Source organism: Ixodes scapularis, unplaced genomic scaffold (genome assembly GCF_016920785.2).
Source record: "Ixodes scapularis isolate PalLabHiFi unplaced genomic scaffold, ASM1692078v2 PGA_scaffold12__126_contigs__length_90152505, whole genome shotgun sequence".
Lineage (NCBI taxonomy): Eukaryota > Metazoa > Arthropoda > Arachnida > Ixodida > Ixodidae > Ixodes > Ixodes scapularis.
The window spans coordinates 117,355-136,307 of NW_024609838.1; the positions used below are offsets into that span (position 1 = coordinate 117,355).

An 18,953-nucleotide genomic window follows, 5' to 3' on the forward strand; every position below is an offset into this window, starting at 1 on the left:
CCTTCGGACACTCATCAAACAAAAAGCATATAAATCTTTTTTAAAAAGGCGCCCACCTAATTGCTGTTAACTGCGGTACCTTCCTAAAAGCACGGGGACAAAGGGGAGGCTGTTCCTCAATACGCAAACAACGTACCTTAGGGGGAGACCCCACTTAAACGCAGCCATCGGGACCTTCGCAGCGATTTAGGCTTCGACGGCCCGCGGGTGAGCCCTGTTTCTTCCCGGTCGGCGGGCCCCCCTTTGATGACTTGCAGCTGCGAGCCAGGCGCTCTGGCGGCGGAGGGGGCCCGCTGAGGAGGAGCCGGGGGGAAGTGGGGAGACAGGTTTCGGGACCGGACGGCTCAGGCGAGTGTATGTGTGTGTGGGGAGATGAGTGTGCGTCAGTCAAACAAAGGAACTCGAACGAACAAGATCCTGTTATCCAGTTGATGTAATATAGTTGTTTCGGTTATTTCTGAATTCCTTTAATTAGTAAAGAACCGCGCGCAGCTTCTGCCACAGAGGCCTGGTCGCTCTGACAAAACAAGAGATATTCTGTCGGCCGGTCACAAATTCCCCTCGGCTCCTCACAAGCTCAGGGGATTTTAGGACATCTCTGACACGGAGTATGTGAGGTTAGAGCTCAATGACATTTAATCCTCTGCACAGGAAGAAACCTAGTCGGACGAATACTCTATTTTTTTTTTTTTTTCCTTTATTTGTTTCGCGGAAAAATCCGCGTGGGGGGCAGAGATAAAGGCCTGGTGCCTGACAGAGCCTCTGCCCCCCCCCCGTACAGTTCAGCAGTGCAATACAAAAAAACACGGTGGAAAATGCATCAGAAAAACAAAACAAAATGCGCCATTTGCCAAAACCGATATAAAAATAGAGAGAAGCATTTGTGCAACATTATAAAAATATATAACAAAATTAGCATTTCTTATACCATGAAAAATAAAAAAAATAATAAAAAGACACTGATCATTGAAAATGACCAGGAACAAAGACATGCTTCCGTTGTAGACTGCAAAAAAATACAAGTATACAATACATCACATTAAAATTTGCCACAGCACAGTGGTATTAATAAAAAATCAATAAAAGGTTTTTCTCTCATACTTAAACATCAAGAAACAAGGAATGGAAATATGCACAAAAATTAAAGACATTTATAACACTCATGAAGTTTACGGCACTAACAAAGATGAAAAAGCAATTTCACTTGTCACGAGCATCCTTCTACAAGAACATTTAAAGCTATTAAAGGGTTGGTGGAAATCCAGAGACATATCTTTTCTATTCAAAGTTTTATTTATCTGGAAATTCAGCCTTTGTCGGCCATAGTTAGTTCTTATTGCCGGCATCTTCCTTATTGGGTCTCGAATATTGTACGTGCTCAGATTGTATGTTGGCGTAGTGTGGAGCTTATTTCTGTGTATGAATTGTAATAATTTGAAATAAAATACTTGATCTGCTTTTAGCATATTATATTTATTAAAAAGTGGTTGCGTGCTTAAATTTCTTCTGTCTCCTTTATAATTTTCATACATACGCAAGATTTTTTTCTGCAAGATAATTAGTTTGTTGTAATTAGTTTCTGTCGTAGTTCCCCACACCAAGATGCCATAGCTCATTTTTGAGTAAAATAGAGAGTAGTATAATGTTTGTTTAAGCCAAGTCGGTAGTAAACTGTGCACTTTGTATATGCTTCCAGTAACTCGGGACAGTTCAGCCTTGAGCATTTTAACATGGGTTGACCAAGAGAGGTCCTCAGTAAACCACACCCCCAAAAATTTTTGCTCTGTAGCTTGCTCGAGCAACGTACCTTCAAATGTTATGTTGATAGTACTGTGATCGCGTTTGTTTATCGGCTTAAAAATAACATATTTTGTTTTACTGGTATTTAAAGCTAAGCGATTTGTTTCTAACCATTTTGAGAGTTTTAATAGATAATCATTGGCTAATTTTTCTACGACCTGTTTCGTCTCACCAGCAAAAAATACATTTGTGTCGTCGGCGTACATTATTAACTGAGGGGAGCCAGGTATTTCCGTTATATCGTTTATGTAGACAAGGAATAGCAGAGGCCCTAGTATAGAGCCTTGGGGAACGCCATGTTTTATTTTCATTTTGCTGGATGATCCATTATTTAGGCATACATATTGGTAGCGTTCATTTAGATAGCTTTTAATTAATTTTAGCGCTATTCCTCGTATACCATATACATTAAGTTTTGTAAGTAAAATATCATGTTGCACAGTGTCGAACGCCTTTTTTAAATCCAAAAACAATCCCAGTGTGACCAATTTGTTTTCAATGTTTTCCGCAATTTTATCTTTTATGTCGATTAGCGCTGATTCTGCAGACTTTTCCTTCTGAAAACCATACTGAGCAGGAGTTATTATATGATATTTTTTAAAAAAAGCTGTTATCCTGTCGTTGATTACACGCTCGAAAACCTTGGAAAAAACCGGGAGTACTGAAATGGGCCTATAATTATTAATCAAGGTCTCTCCACCACCCTTGTAGACAGGAGTCACTTTCGCGATTTTTAATTCATCAGGAAAATTACCGCATTCAAGCATCATATTTATTATGTGGGATAATATAGGACCTATTATGTTCGCGGTGTACTTAATTGGTAGCACTTTTATTTCATCGTCCCCAGCTGCAACATCATTTTTTAGACTACATATTATCTTATCAATCTCAGTTGGTGTCGTTGGAAAAAGCATGATAGATTCCATTTGATTTCCTGCCAACATGGAGTTATCTGAGTTTGCATATTTTCCAGTGCACGTGCCTATGCTAGTAAAGTGCCGATTCATTTCGTCAGCAAGTTCTGTACCGACAATAGTTTTGTTATTTATCAACATTTCCTTCACGCTGCTGCGTGTTTGCTTTCTGCTCGTTAGATAGTTAATCGTCTCCCACACTTTCTTGTGGTCATTGTGAATATGCAGAAATTTATTTTGATAATAATCACACTTTGCTTTTTTGAGGTCGGATTTCAATTTGTTTCTAAACTTTTTGAAGTCATCCAATAGAGCGGGATCACGATTTTTTACAAAAACATGATACATGATACATTAAAGAGGCACTGCAATGAAACGTCTACCTTTTGTGGGGTTTCCACGTCTCTTGGGGTTCAGGCAAGCCAGCGGGCATGGAGAGAGTAACTAAATATCACTGCTTCATATTTTAACCGTACAATGCGGAAACCGCCTCCATCGACGCGGACGACCCGCGGTAGAGAAAACGCGCGATATGCGACGTCTTTGGTCCTGGGCTTACTACTGGTCAAAGCCGCTAAAAGCTTCTTTTTAGTCGAAATACAAAATATAAGTAGTGCGAACCGTTCCAATTATTCATAAAAGTAATTTTTGTTCCGTATTTTAGATCAGAAAACAAAACAATTGCTGTTTATGAAGTACGGAAATAAGAAATGACCCGTCGACATACCCGCCACCAACCGGTGGAAAAGGCGGCGCGTACTAGAAAGGAGTAGTGGGATCAGGCGCCGACACGGAAAGGTCCCGGATGTACGCGGCGGCGCTGCAGTCGTTCGCACAGGAGGATCCGACCGCCCCTCGCTCTTCCCCACATGGAGGAAGGAAGGTGGAGGAGGACATTCTTGTGACGCTCACCGCATTGTACACAGATGTTTCGGACTATCTCAGCTAAACGAAAAGGAGTGTGTACCGGCCGCCTGTGAAAGTGCCGTAAAGCCGACGCAAAAAGGAGCAAAGGAAACAAAGACTGCCGGGAAACCCTCACTACAACTACGAGCCTCAATAGCAGTAAAAAAGAATATCACGTGACCCACCCGTTGGGCGTGGCGACAGGTGCAGCTTGGGGTCACGTGATGCTCACTCGACGCTTGATTAGCTGGGACGTCTCGTAGCATTTGCGCTGGTCTGTTCCTTGGAGCTTTAGCGCTTTCAACGTTTTTCCCGCTTTCACAGCCTGCTACCTTTTCCCCTCCACGTTTTTTCTTTTTTTTTACATTTGGATATTTGATGTATACTGTTTTTAAAAGGTCGATGCCGTTTCCGTCGTTGCCTTGTACATATGTCACCCGGTTACGTGCATAAATACAAAAGAAAACCTGCACTGCCTACACGAAATCGGCAATTGGAGGCTTTTAACGCGTCGAGATTAGCGTGATGGTGAAGGAAAGGGATTCGGGAAAAACTGTTGTTGCTGCGGTGACGTGAAGAACGTCGGCAACCTCCGGACACAGAGCAAGCTGCGCGGCCGCAACACGGATGGCGCCACCATAGAGGTGTACAGCAGCGTTCGCGTGGTCGGAGGCACTCATTACTAAAAACTAAACAAAACAATAATGAATCAAACTTCATTCAACTGTAGTTATGACTGCACATTATTTCACTAAATACAAATTACGTATTCCTAAAAATATAACATTTCTTTTAAAGTTCATGTCAACATCACACTCTCGAAACTTTGCTTTTTTTTCTTTTTTTTTGCGTTTCTAAAACGAAACCACTGCCTGTGCGCATGCGCGCTTGCACTCTGCGCGTTCTGAAACCGGTGGACCGTTGTGGAGGCGTCCGTGGGTCTGCTCGGTGCTTTCGCGCTTACGCTCGCCTTTGGTGCGTCAAGCGTCGGCGCCTCGATCATCGCATTGCGCGCACTTCGGGCAAGTGGAAAGATTTTCGTGTCTTTGAACCACCTCATTCGTGCCCAAGCAGCGTCGGGGACAAGAACCACCTGTTCGTTCGGATCCCAAATGACGACGGTGAGTTTGAAAGTTTTCACCCCAATTGAAACTTTTCCTAAACTGATCTTCCAGCCACGAATAGCACCATTTGAGGGTTTTGTACTCTTTTAGGTAATTGAATATATCATTTCATTTTTAAAATTAACAAAACGTCACCGTGATTTCATTGCGACGCGCACATTTCGGCGAGCGTTCGCACGTGGTTTTGTAGATGAAGACCGTCTGCAAATATTTTATGATCTGTAGACTACTGTTGGCGAAATATCACCTCTTCTACCTCGTCAATTTCGTGCACAGCAGTGTAGATCCCCGTCGAGTAAATTGTAGTCTATATACAAATATGCTTCACCCAGTTTTATATTTCAAAGTTTATCTTATATCTTCCCGTTTTTGTTAATGTATCTCCTCTAGATTCTTTTACAGCCCTGCGACTAGCTTTGCCACGTTTTATTTCTTTCAGAAGTAAATAGAAAGCTGGATAGTAAAATAATTTAATTTTTAAAGATACTTTTAAAATCTTGAGATTTACGCATAAAAGGGCGGAATGCAGACAGCAGAGCTTGATCGCGAGAGGTGCTATCAGTCTTTTTACACCTCCCAACGCACTCCCCTCGAAACAATTAAAACTCGCGTTAGGTTTTTTTTTTTCGTTTGTGCATATAAAATATGCATCATTTTCATTATGTGTTCTTTTTCTGTGTACCATACAGATTCTCAAGGCATGAAAATCACTCCAAGAAGCCTCAGGGACAGGGAACCCCAATAGACAAAAGGTAGTGTCCGTGGTAACTTTTTTGTGAAGTGCACTTGATTGCTGGCCAAGATATCAAGCTGATTATGTAACCATCAGCATGCTAGGTTCTGCCGTAGTGATCTATAGTCTAATCTACGATCAACTGTAATGTAAAACAAGAGTGGCTGGGATAAAGAGGATTATAACAAAAACAAAAGGATAGTATAGAGCAGCCCTATATGCAATGTTTCATAGCCCTATTGCTCTTCTGCAAGTGTATATGTTATGACGAGACAAACTAATGGGTTCTTACATTGTCCTGTGCAGATCATGAGAGGATAGAAAACACACATACAGCAAAAATGAGAAAGAACAATGAAGTGGCTGGTCCATCCCATGGGCATCATAGGATCTCGGTGGCCACACCAAGAAAACCTGGTTCAACTTGACGGTGCAAGCGATAGGTATCGGAAGCTCATCAAGAGGCCAAGAGAAATGAGAAACACCAAAGTGGTCTACAGAGAGCTAGGTCTACACATTATTAAGTCTCTAAAGATTTTGGTTCAGGTCTGTAAGTAAACAACGAATAAGTTTGCTCGAATTACAATTCATTGTGTTAACTGTCTATTCGCGTGGACCAGTCAGAATGACACGAGCTTTCAACTAGGCATGAAATCTTTTGGCTGTGCTTCTTGAGACCCTCGAGAGACAATGTTGTCCACTGCGTCAGCAGGTTGCTCCTTGCACAATTTTTATGACGCAAGATCATAGACTAACAGAAGCCTCTGAGCATCCACTTTGTTTAGACACGTTGTTAGCCTGCTGGTGGCCAACAACCTCTAGGCAGTTTTTTTGGGTGGGAGGGTGAGGGGAGAAATATCTGTTGCTTCGAATCAGTGATTCCAGGACCTCTGGCAGCTAGAATTCAAACAACGTACTTGAAGAGTTTCACTCTTTAGGATCTCAAGTTTTGGTGGACAATATCTGACCCACTAAAATTTTGCATTATTGTCTTATTACACAGGTTGAAGAATTGATGTTTTATCGTAATATACATTCAGGTTGGTATTTTAGATTCCACAACCAATAAATATTTAAATATCTTACATACTTCACTGATAGGGCTGTTTGCATACAAATCTCCGGCAAGGCTGCATATTTATTTCACACTGGGTTTGCTTCTATGTAACACATATCAGAAATTATGATTATTGTATTTTCATGCCACGGAAACAGACATTTCTGTTTGCTGTTACAACATTTTCTCTTTATTATGGGCATCTCCAGTTTCCAAAACAATTGCCCATAACGTTGGTCATCCATAATCTTGAATCACTGCCAAGATCACAAAGAATAAACAATGAAGGTGGTATGTTGTTCATTTTTGTCATCTGCAACTGGGAAAGAGAAAGAACTGCGAGTGATTCAGGCTGGAAACCCCTGAAAATTGTAACCATTGAGTCACCATTGTCATATCTGACAATGGTGCAGCTCAGAGTAAATTCCGTAACCGAAGAGCTTTACTATTCGTTTTTGCCTCACTAATATATTCCACCCCCCCCCCCCTTTTTTTGCGTTTGTATTCAGAGACCACAATAAAAAGATAAAAACATGTATTTATCCATTTCGTTCCCAAGCTAACTAACTGTCCATAGTACGTACCTCGGGTTTCTTTATTTAACGTGACGAGTTAGTATTGTATGGGGACACATATCAGTCCCCGAAAATATGACCTACATAGCGGCGTGACCGAAAAGATCGACCATGTTAGCGAGACATGACTATTGTGTTTTTCAATCGCGAAGACAGATATGCTCGCGCCATAGTTGCATCTAAGATTTACAAAACTTTAAACAGTCGCTTTCCGAACTAAGGCAGTAATAGTTGGCGTGCGCCGATAGCCTTTCAAAGTGAAAAAGCTATGTCATGTTCGCGCTAACAGTGTCGCACATTGTGTATTCACTGTAGCACCTCTTGCTAACGTAGATACTACGGGCATTAATAATTTTTTCCGCATAGCAACGTTTTGTTTAAAGTAACAGTGTAAATTGTTTTTCCTTGTCATGCAAATGACTGAATAAATGCGTCAACGAGTGCGAAAAATGCTGAATTTGTTTCGATTCCCTGGAAGATGCCGACGACAAGTAACGGACTGTCAACTGCTGGACACAAGGTAGGCAAGCAGAACTTAAAATATTTTGCCATAACAAGTGGCATGGCACGCGCGAACCGTAAATTTCCAAACAAAACCTACCGCGGTACCGGCGATACTGCGGCAGGGAGCAGCGGCAGGGCACCGAAGAGGGGCTGCGCCATGTTGGATTTTGAGCGGATTCGTCTTTGCAAACGGCTAGGAAGCCGCTAAAGCTAGCACGACGGCGTCAAAAGTAATTATTAAAACGTTAGAGCTTTATTTTATGAACATAATTATCGCTGCTTATTTTAGTTTCGCAATCTATTAATAGAGCAATGAGGCTTCGATTCGTTGCAGTAATGAGCGCCTCCGACCACGGAAGCGCTGCTGAGCGCCCAGTTTGCCCAGAAATCGACTCCATTGGGTCTATGGCAGTCACCGGGCACTGCTGTGCCGTCGGCCGCGTTGGGCGTAACTCATGCTGTAGCGATGCGCGTCTCAAGGTAGTGAGTGCAGTTATTCAAGGTTGGTTGGTTGATTGGGGGTTTATGGCGCATCAGCAACTAAGGCTATATTGCGCCAAGCTTAGACTATTGTAATTCGGGTTTAAGAAGAGGAAAGAGCTATAGTAGCGTAATATATGATAAAACCATGAACATGAATGTGTATAAGTGTAAAGAATATGACAATGAATTTAGGATAGAAAGTAAAATCACAGTCGGTGTAGAAGGCCGATATCTGTGAGGAAATTAAAAACAACTGTATGGAATGAGCGGTTCGTCACCTAGTAGTAGGGCAAGGTGTAGTGGAATGTGTTCTTTATAAAGCAGAGAGAAGTGTTTATATCGGCATTGGTCATACACAGGGCATTCAATGAGTATGTGCATAATACTTAGAGGTAGGTTACAGTGCACACATTCAGGGGCATCCTCCCCGCTCAAGAGGTGTCCATGTGTGAGACGAGTATGACCGATTCGTAACCTACAGAGTATGACTTCATAAAAGCGCTCCCGATGTCGGGCACTCTCCCACTCGCCTAGAAGAGGTTTGATCGCGTGTATTTCATTGGCGGTCTCGCTGTTCCACTGCAGCTGCCACTTTGCTTTGATGCAACGTTTCAGAGAGTTGTGGTAATCTTTGTAGGGTATTTGGTGTGTGTCAATTTCTCTATCATTAGCAGAGCTGGCTGCAAAATCAGCTGCTTCATTTCCAGGAATGCCAAGATGGCTAGGAACCCAGCATAAGACTATGTCAAGATTTTTCTTTGCAGCCAGGGTAATCTTGTACTTTAACTCGAAAACCAGTGGGTTTTTTACACGGTTCATCGATGCGACTGCCTTCAGAGAGCTTAGAGTCGGTGTAGATTACAGAATGAGAAAGTCGTTTTTTGGTTATGTAATCAACAGCCAGCAGCAAACCATAAAGCTCTGCTGTTAGTATAGAGGCTTTTGAATTTATTCTCTTCACCTGCTTTACCGATCGTCTCACCATAGCACAGCCTACTACCGAGTCTTTTTTGTCCCGTCTGTATAAAAACTGGCATACTCGTGATATCTGGTGAGAAGCTCAAAGTCCTGCCTTATGACTTCCTGTGGAACATCCTTTTTGTTAAAATTGTTTCACTATAGAGGTGCGAAGTTTTTTTTAATAAAAAATAGAAATACGAGGCCCAATTCAAAGTTCCCGCCAGTGCACTGTGACGTAACAGTGTACCGCAAGGTGTCTGGGCGGTCAGAAGGGAGGCATCGCCGGAAGTCACGTGAGTTGTATCCCTCCTCGTGCTTGCCGCGAGCGCGTGTAATATTTTTTTTTAAATATTTTTGTTATTCTCCACACCACTACGAGCGATCCAAGCAGACAAGGTTTCTTTTATTTGCTTTTCATCGCTTAATGTTGCTGTAAAGGTAGAAGAAGAGGAGTCAGTGAATTGACGTGATCAACTACAATGCCTAGAAGGTGCTGTGTGAGGGACTGTCCCGGTATTTCAGTAACTGAAGAAGAGATCACACTGCATGCATTTTTGAGAGACGGTAGGTATCTTCAGCCTGGAGAGTATACAATGATTCGACTACCTCGGTGTCCGAACCTTCAGCAATGCAATTGGGCGTGTCGTACGCTAGCAATCCTAATTTCTGCGAGAGTTCTAATTTTTTTTTCAAAACTTGATAGTTTTTTTGTGCCCAGTATAGCTCTGTATCATCGGACTGACAGCATGCACTCGTACACTGGCTTGTACTCGCAACGCTTTCATCATTGACCTCCATCACGTCGATCCACTGACTCTTCGTCCTCAACATCTACAGCACGCAAACTAACCAACGGTGCAGCGATAAAGAGCTAGTGGAACTGAAACTTCGTTTTCTACAATCGCTCGTACAAAGAGCAGAAACACACACAAAAAGAGTCTCAGGCACGGTCGCGGAGAGCACGAGGAGTGAAACTCGCGTGACTTCCTGCAAACCCACTTTTAGTGACGTAGGGAGATGCGATCCCTTCTGACTGCCCCGACACCAGGCTTGCGGTACACTGTTACGTCACAGTGCACTGGCGGGAATTTCGAATTGGGCCTCGTATTTCTATTTTTTATTAAAAAAAAAACTACGCAACTCTATAGTGAAAAATTTTTTTGTAACGTCCTGACATGTCATTTCAACGCCTAGCATGAAAAAAAAATTTTTTTTGGGCGTGTCAGAGGCCTTTTAAAGTTCTTCCTAACCATCACGCGTCACAAGGTTAGTAATATAAATCAATACATAAAACAGATTAAAATTACCTGAGACTGTGGTAAGACGGGAAACGTCGTGGAAGAAAAAAGGACACAGAAGGACATCTGAAATTTCCTCGAAGTTTCCCGTCTTTGACCACAGTCTCAGGTTATTTTCAGCATTCTCAAGCTTCTTGCTGTCGGGGTCTTTCCTACACAGATTACCAATAATAAAGCCAATACCTTTACAGAAGACGCCGAGAACGCCTGTATCGACCCGTATCCCCTACAAACTCTTGACACTCCTAGAAAAATAGATCGGCTCTCTTTCATGCAGAGATTGTACTAGAACCCGTGGTCTCCCCAAACCTTTATTTCCCCTGCCCATCATACTTCCTCTCGTCTTGACCACTCCTGTAAAGTTGAACCCATTTTTTCGAAAACAAACATATTCAAATACTCACCTCTTCCATTGTGCATATCAGATTGGTATAGCTTGCCCACAAGCTTTGCAACTACCAGTGACCATAAATGTTTTTCGCGGCTGATTTCTAAAATGTTCGAATAATGTTTATATAATGATGCTTTCAAAGCCTTTCTTAGTTTTTTTTTTTTTTTGTAGTATTTTGTTGTCTTGTCCTTATGTAATGCCTCCCTCAAGAGGCCCTTAAGGTTATACGAATTTAAAAAAATCGCGACCGGTGACAGCGTGAAAATTGTATGACGTCATCAGGCGGACATTGAGGGACTTTTTGGTCGTGCAAGTCACTCGAAGACGCGTTCCAGGCACCCTACTTGACACCATGCACGTCAAGCGACCATGTGACACACGATTAATTATTGTGCCTAGAGTAAGTGAATGTTCCCAGAGTACCGAAGCTTTGTTTCAGAACCGAGTCGGGGCGGAGCAGTCGCGCTCCAACCTATACCAAATATGGCGCGGCCCTGTGCGGTCGAAGCGAAGCGCGTACAGTCAGTGAAGCATTCATTCTCGTGCGAGCTCTTCTAACCCCTTTCCTGGACTAAGGAGACACTGTTTTGTTTTCATTGAAGTTATTTCCTTCGTTCCGAGCGGTGAGTGACTTGCTCCTCGCTATCTCGTCTGTCTCTCTTGCCTCGAAACACATTGAAGTCGAGTGGCTTACCAAACTCAGCAACAGCGCAACCGGAGCGAGCAAACGAGCCCGCGATCTTCTTAGCCAAGTTAGATCCGTAACTATTCAAAAAAAAAAAAAAAACTAGAGAAAATTAACGCATTTTTTGATGCCTAAAACCTCCACCCGCGCGTACCCGCCGTGCTCGTGGTAACGCGGAAACGTTTTACCTTCATTTTCTGTTGTTTTTGGGCGGATCCTCAAAATGGTCGACTGATAGCCTCCTCCACGGGCTAAACCAGCCAATCGGAACTGGATTCTGCGGGATTCACTTTCGGTAAGCGGACTGAATGGGATCATTCAGTGACTCGTGCCAATACAAAAGCGCCACGAGAACCCCCGATTCCAAACACATTGCAATCTTGTATATGACGATTTGGTCAATATATAGAATCACAGCTGCCAGTTTTTATTCTCAAATATTCATTTCGTGATATATACTAACAAAAAAGGGAAGAAAAGAAAAACGTAAACCGTTTAGATTTGGTTATCGTTATATTTTGTTCCGGTTCAGATCCAAGATGGCGGCGAAGATTTCGGTTCTGTTCAGTTCCGGTTCGGCTAAAAATAACGGTTCGGTTATGGTTCCGATTCAACACCCTGCTCTGAACCAGCCGCGAAGGTTACGGCTCAAGTGAACCAATCAGCGTGTCGAAATGAGGCACACAGGACTACGCAGCGTTGGACTGTTCTCCCAGAGAGGTCTCGCTCGGATTGGTTCAAGCCTTTCGGTGTGCACTTTGTGATGCACGGACATCTTGGTTTTGGCCATTTCGGTACACGGACTTTTCTTTGTACGGACGTTTTCGGTTCACCCACTATTCGGGGGAAATAGTCTCGAATACCGTGATACATCCGTCAAACCTCGCAGCATTTTGACAGAAACGCCTTATTTAAGAGGTCCAGTATTCTGCTTCCAATTTTATATAAAATGAATGTCATTGTGCGTCATTCAATTTATATTTGGGAGAATGCTGCGAACCTCCGACGAGAACGGACGTCTTCTCCGGGCTCCGCAAACCCCGGAGAACTGAACGTTGTGGGGATTGTGATCCCTCAACATTCTGTCGCGTCAGCGTTTTGGCGGCCGCGCCGACGTAGCGAGAGGTGGCGCTGCTTACCACTGAGTTGCGGTGAGCGGACGTGTTTCCTGGTTCTCCTCGAGCATCCGAAGCTAAGTGCCAGTTTTTCTTCTTTTCTCTCTCTTTTTTTGAGAGTTGATTGGAAGTGACTATGCGGTAGCAGTATTAGGTTTAAACAGCAGCAGTTAACGTTAGTTTCGCAAAGTAGGCTCTGTTTGAATTTTTGGCGGGAAGGGACGGTTTGTTCCCGGTCTAGACATGGGTCTAGATTTGGGTCGGCATGACAAGGGTGGGGACGAGTTGGTGCAGTGCGAGGGGTGTGGGAGGTGGTGTTACCTGGAGGAGACGGGTTTCGGGAGCCTGGAGGTGGCGGCGGAGGTGAGTTTCGAGTGTCGGCTTTGTGTGAAGCTTCAGCAGGTAACTGGGGAATGGGAGGGTAGATTTCGGGAGATTGAGGCCCAGCTTAAGGCAGAAGGAGAGAAGCGGGTGGGTCTCGAGGCCCAGGTAGAGGAGCTGACTAGGCAGCTTAATCATGAGAGGGAGCAGCGGGTCGGCCTCGAGAAGCAGGCGGAAGAGCTGGGGGAAGTATGGAAGGCGGGTTTAGAGGAGCGTAAGAGGGAGCGTGACAGTAGGGTAGAGCGCCTGGAAGGGGTAATTCGAGCGAGTGAGAGTAGCGAGGGAAGAAAGGAGGAAGTGTCAGTTCTAGCGGGACGAACCACCAGTCTGCAGGCTGGGGTCCCTGGTGGTCGGGAGTCCGGCCTGTTGGCAGGCGGGCTCGACGACGCTGGAGAGCTGATTGAACCTCAGCTCAATGGCGCCTTCGAGCAGCAGGCGTCGGGCAGTCAGGTGACAGGAGATAAGTCGCAGGACAAAGGCGCGCAGGCACCAGGGGGATCTAGGGTACTGGTAGTGGGGAGCTCTAACGTTGCACGGGTTAGGAGGGGTGTACATAACAGGGTGAAGGGAGACCAGAGGGTAACCGTAGAGGTCCAGCCAGGGAAGTGTATGGTGGATGCTATGACCGCAGCACGTGAGGGGGTGTGGGATAACCGGGAGGGAAGGAACCTAGTAATAGTTCATGCGGGGCTTAATGATGTGCTGAAGGGTAGGAGCCAGAACCTCGGAAAGCAGCTAAACGTGGGAATACGTAAGCTGAGGGACGTGTCTGAGAATGTGCATGTGGTTGTGTGCACCATTCCAGAAGTTCGGGGGCAGTCCGGGTTAACGGGGAGGAGGGTTGTCGAAGCCAACGGAGTAATTAAGGGTATGAGTCGACAGCTTCGGTACGACGTAATGGAAGTAAACAGAGAGGTGTACGAGGCTGGCTCCCGCCCTTTTGCAGATGGCATTCACTACAGTGAGGCCACGGGTTACAGGGTGGGGGATAGGATGGGCCGCACGGTGACTGCTTTTTTGGGGGGACCGAGGGCCCTGGGGGCACTGAAGTAATTGAAAACCCAACGAAGTCAGGAGAGGCACCCAGGGTTAAAAAGAGGAGAAAACGTAAGAACAGGTATAAAAAAACAGCACAATCAGACATTGGATATATTAACATGCAGGGTGGTAGAAATAGGTTAAAATGGGAAGAGGTAGAGGAGCAACTAAGAAAGGAGGATTTAATGGTGTATGGGTTTGTGGAAACACATCTCAGAGACATGGAGCAGCCACCTTGCAACCCTGACTATGTGTGGGAAGAATGCAACAGAATGGAGGGAACGAGGAAGGGAGGTGGAATTGGAGCATTTATTAAGAAGAATATGAACTTTCAAAGGATCAGAAAGGAGTGCGCCGAACATTTGTGGCTGAAAGGAAAAGTCGCTGGGGAATCAACAGTCCTTGGAGTGGTTTACTTATGGACAGGGACAGGTGCTAAAGAGGAAAACAGAAAAATGATTGATTGCATATCAAGAGACATTAGTGAACTAGGGGAAGGCTCCGAAATAATTATTATGGGAGACATGAATGCCCATATTGAGGGTCTGGATGGGTATACGGACTCAACTGGAAGCATATTACTAGAATTGGTGGAAAAACATGACTTAGTTTTATGTAATACCAGTCAGAAGTGTGACGGGCACATAACTTGGGAAACTGGCAATCTGCATTCAACTATAGATTACGTACTCATGTCACACAAAATATATGGTAAGTTACAAGTAATGAAAATAGATGAAGAAGGTTCCAAAAGTCTTGGTAGTGATCACAAACGTATTAAGCTGAATTTTGCCAGAGAAGTAAATCCTGAAACTAGACAACATAATTCAAAGCAAACTTTCTGCAGCGACAAAGAGTTGGAAATAGTTGTTGAAAGAATAGAGGCAGCAGTTTCAGGGCACCGGCATACAGATTGGACCTATGAGAGCCTAACTAGGCTTTTTGCTCTAGAACTAGACAAAGTTAAGAGTAAACGAAAGGGGAAGCAAGGACATAGACCAAAAAGCTGGTGGGACAAAGAAGTGAAGCAAGCGATACAAAAACGTCAGGAAGCCTCTAGAGAACACAGGTATTCCAAGCGTAGTGGGGAGTCCGAAACGGAAGTAAAAAGAAAATGGGACAATTTTATAACATGTCGCCGAGAGGCATCCAGTTTGATCAATGCGAAAATTCAGAGAAAGGGTGAGGAATGGATGAGTAATGTAAGTAAGAAAGATAGAAACGCTGCCAAGAAGTTTTGGGAGCACTTGAACTCACTCGGTGAAACAACGCAAGCTAGACAGAGGTTCATACTCTCGCATCAGGGAGATCAATTAGAGGGAGATGATGCGATACAATATATAGGAGCAGTGATGGAGGAGAAATTGCGGGAACGGTTACATGTGGAAGATAGGAGAACCGAAGGAAGTAGCAGTCCAGTTTGTGACATCGCGGATTTTGGACAAAGAGAATGGGAAAAGGCGGAACGAAGAGTCCCTAGTGGCACGTCGACAGGCACAGATGGTATCCCTATCAAGCTGGTGAAGAATTTGGGTCCTAAATCTAAGGCAAAACTAAGGGAGGTAGTGAGTACCATGATAACAAAAGGAAATATTCCAGATGAATGGAGGCTTAGTAGGATGAGTATGATATATAAGGGAAAGGGAAATAAGTCTGATATTAGGAATTATCGTCCTATAACCGTGACACCGGTTATTTACAGGTTGGTAATGCAGATTATAAAGAACAGACTGGAGGAATGGGTAGATTGCGAGGGCATACTGGGCGAATTACAGAACGGGTTTCGAAAACAAAGAAGGTTGGAGGACAATTTATTTTCTCTAACACAGTGTATAGAAATAGCGCAAAAAGAAAACAGACAGCTCTGGCTGGCATTTCTGGATATCAAGGGTGCCTATGACAATGTGAACCAAAGAAACCTGTGGGACATAATGGAAAACTTAAACCTAGATGAAGGACTAACAGCACTATTAAGGAACATTTACAAAGATAACAAGGTGATTATAACATGGGAAGGAAAGGCGACAGGGAAAATAGAGATAAGACGAGGCCTTAGGCAGGGGTGCCCGTTATCGCCTTTGCTGTTTATGTTGTATCTGAGAGGATTGGAGGATAGACTAGAGAAGAGTGGGCTTGGGTTCAACCTTTCTTACAGTAAGCTAGGCCAAAAAATTCAGCAATCCTTACCGGGATTGATGTATGCGGATGATATTGTACTAATGGCTAACAACAGGACAGAGTTGCAGGAATTAATGAGCATCTGTGGTAGGGAAGGAGAGGAATTAGGTTTAGAATTCAGTAGCGAAAAATCGGCAGTCATGATTTTTAACGAGGATGAAGTTGAGAGGCTGAAGATACAGAATATTACAGTTGAGAGAGCTAGTAAATACAAGTATCTAGGAGTATGGATATGTGATGGTGCAGAATATCTCAGAGACCATGAAAAGTATATAATAGGTAAGGGCAACAGAAATGCAGCTGTAATGAAAAATAGAGCACTTTGGAATTACAACAGGTATGAGGTGGTGAGAGAGATTTGGAAAGGGGTCATGGTGCCTGGCTTGACTTTTGGAAACGCAGTGCTATGCATGAAATCCGAAGTGCATGCGAGACTAGAAATAAAACAGCGCGGAGTAGGTAGACTGGCTTTGGGGGCACATTGCAAAACGCCAAACCAGGGAGTACAAGGAGACATGGGATGGGCATCATTTGAGAGCAGGGAAGCAGTGAGCAAGGTAGAATTTGAGGATAGGTTGAGGCAAATGGACGGGGAGCAATGGGCACGAAAGGTTTTCAGCTATTTATACATGAGGAGTGTAGACACAAAGTGGAGACAGCGCACTAGGAAATTAAGAGGAAAGTTTTTGGGCTATAGCGAAGATACGGAAGAGCAAGTCTCAGTTAAGAAGAAAGTTAAGGCCACAGAAAGAGATTGGTGGCTAGAGGGAATGCAGACAAAGACGGCTCTGGAAAGCTATAGATTAAACAAAAGAGTTATTGCCAAAGAAAGCATTTATGACAATTCTAGGGGAAGCTCATTGCTGTTTGAGGCAAGAACGGGTGTTCTGCGAACCAGAACATACAGAGTGAAGTACCAGGAAATTGATACAGTGTGCACTGCTTGTGGAGAGGAGGACGAGACGGCTGAGCACTTGATACTCTACTGTAAAGGGCTTCACCCTATGCCTACCGAAGACAACATAGATTTAATAAAGTCATTGGGTTTTAGAGACAGCGAAGGGAGAGTGGATTTCAAGACTGTAGAGATTACCAAGCAAAGATTAAGTGAATGGTGGCAGAAATCGAGAGAAAACTAGGTATTTTCTTATCCACTGATGGCAAGGGGGTTTCATAGCCTCACTTTCTTTGCACTGCGGAGTGAATATAGATTTCACATTTAAATATTCTAAGCTTAAATGGTAAAACAAAATGGCTAGGTGGCGTAAGCTACCGCCCGATCCAAAGGGCTCAGCCGTATTCATCCATCCATCCATCCAGTGGCTTCCTCCTCTCCCACTTTGGGGCGATTTCCGTAACGAACCCCCGCACAAAGGAGATCGACGTGTCACTCCTTGATTGGCCACTTGGCACCCGCCGTTATCTTAAAACCAGCGAACAGCAGTATCTCGCTCTCTCTTCTTCCTAGGATTCGGCGGCGGCGACACGGGGACCCGTCCCGCGCACCGGTGAGCGTTTACCCCGTCCTTTGTACCTTTGTGAACGACCGTTCGGCCGTGGGCGATCTCCACACCGACGACGTTCACCAACTTATAGCCGCTGTTTTGTTGTTATTTGTTTCATTGTAAATAAACAGAGTTTATCACCGTTACCAACGTGACTGGTGTCTGTTTGCGCTCAACGAGCAGCATGCCACGCGAGCACGAACCCGCTTCGCGGTAGAGCGTCTCGCCGCGAACGTGGTACTCCTAAAGGCAGTGGCCCCCAGGAGAACCACAACGTAATCCTCGTGTAAACATCGCTTCCCTCCGTCGGCCCACCGCTGCACGCCCGCCACGGTGTAGGAAGGCCGTGTGACGTCCGCCGAGAGACCGGCTCGCTCGAGGTCGGCCTGATAAGTCATCGTCGGCGGCTGAGGCCCCGCTCGGAGACTGATTGAGCCATGATGGAGACCGTGGAAGGTACGGAGATTGATCCGGAAGAGTTGAATGTGACAGGACAATGGTACGTTAGTAAGAAGAAAGGAAAAGCGGCCCCCTAGCGGACAACGAGGCACGCCATATGGAACGGCAGCGAGCCACCGAGAAGCTCGCAGGGAGGAAGATGGCGGCAAAGTCGGTTGAAAGGCAGTTTGCCCGAGTTCCGGACGGCGCCGACAAAATAGTCATGAGGCCGCACGGCGGTCTCATACGTACGATGAAATACGGAAGTGCATATTTGGCCCACGTAATACTTAGGGCTGCTGGTGTCAGCCCAGACGCGGCCGGGGAGGACGTCATCTTGATGAACTCGAAGCAACATTCCATTCTCGTCGCCACCGTCAGCGCAGAGAGGAAGAGAAAATACGCCGACTTGAAGCTCATCATGTTGGAAGGGGAAAAGATAGAAATGACTACGTACATCGCTATGCCGGAGGAAGGCAGCAAATCTACGGGAATCCTCCGGTCCAAGGAGTGAGAAGACTCGGAAGAGAATCGAGGACAATTTTAATACTCTTCGAAGACAAAGAGGTACTGCGCTGGGTACGACTCACGCCCGTGGCGCAACGCTGCGTACTCTACCGCAAGAAGTGTGAGGATTGTAACGCCTGCGGCCGGCTCGGACACCACGAAGACGTCTGCCCGGACCCCGGAATTGTGAAATGCCGTGGCTGTGGCATGGAGAAAACGCCACAAAACCAATTATGCGAGTCCAAGTGCCAACTGTGCGGGAGAGGACACCCGCTCGGTGACGAAAAATGTAGAGAACTCTGCCCTGTTCCTTACGAGGTGAAGAAGAAGAAATGGGTGTTCCTTACGAGGTGAAGAA

The 18,953-nt window shown here is 44.8% G+C and overlaps 1 protein-coding gene and 1 pseudogene across 1 annotated transcript in view; one reads left to right on the top strand and one right to left on the bottom strand.

Moving 5' to 3' along the window:
• LOC121835319 overlaps positions 1 to 18,953 on the bottom strand; it is a 162,354-nt gene that overhangs the window by 111,535 nt on the left and 31,866 nt on the right. The window lies entirely within an intron of this gene.
• On the top strand, positions 18,091 to 18,949 carry LOC115310246 (annotated as a pseudogene).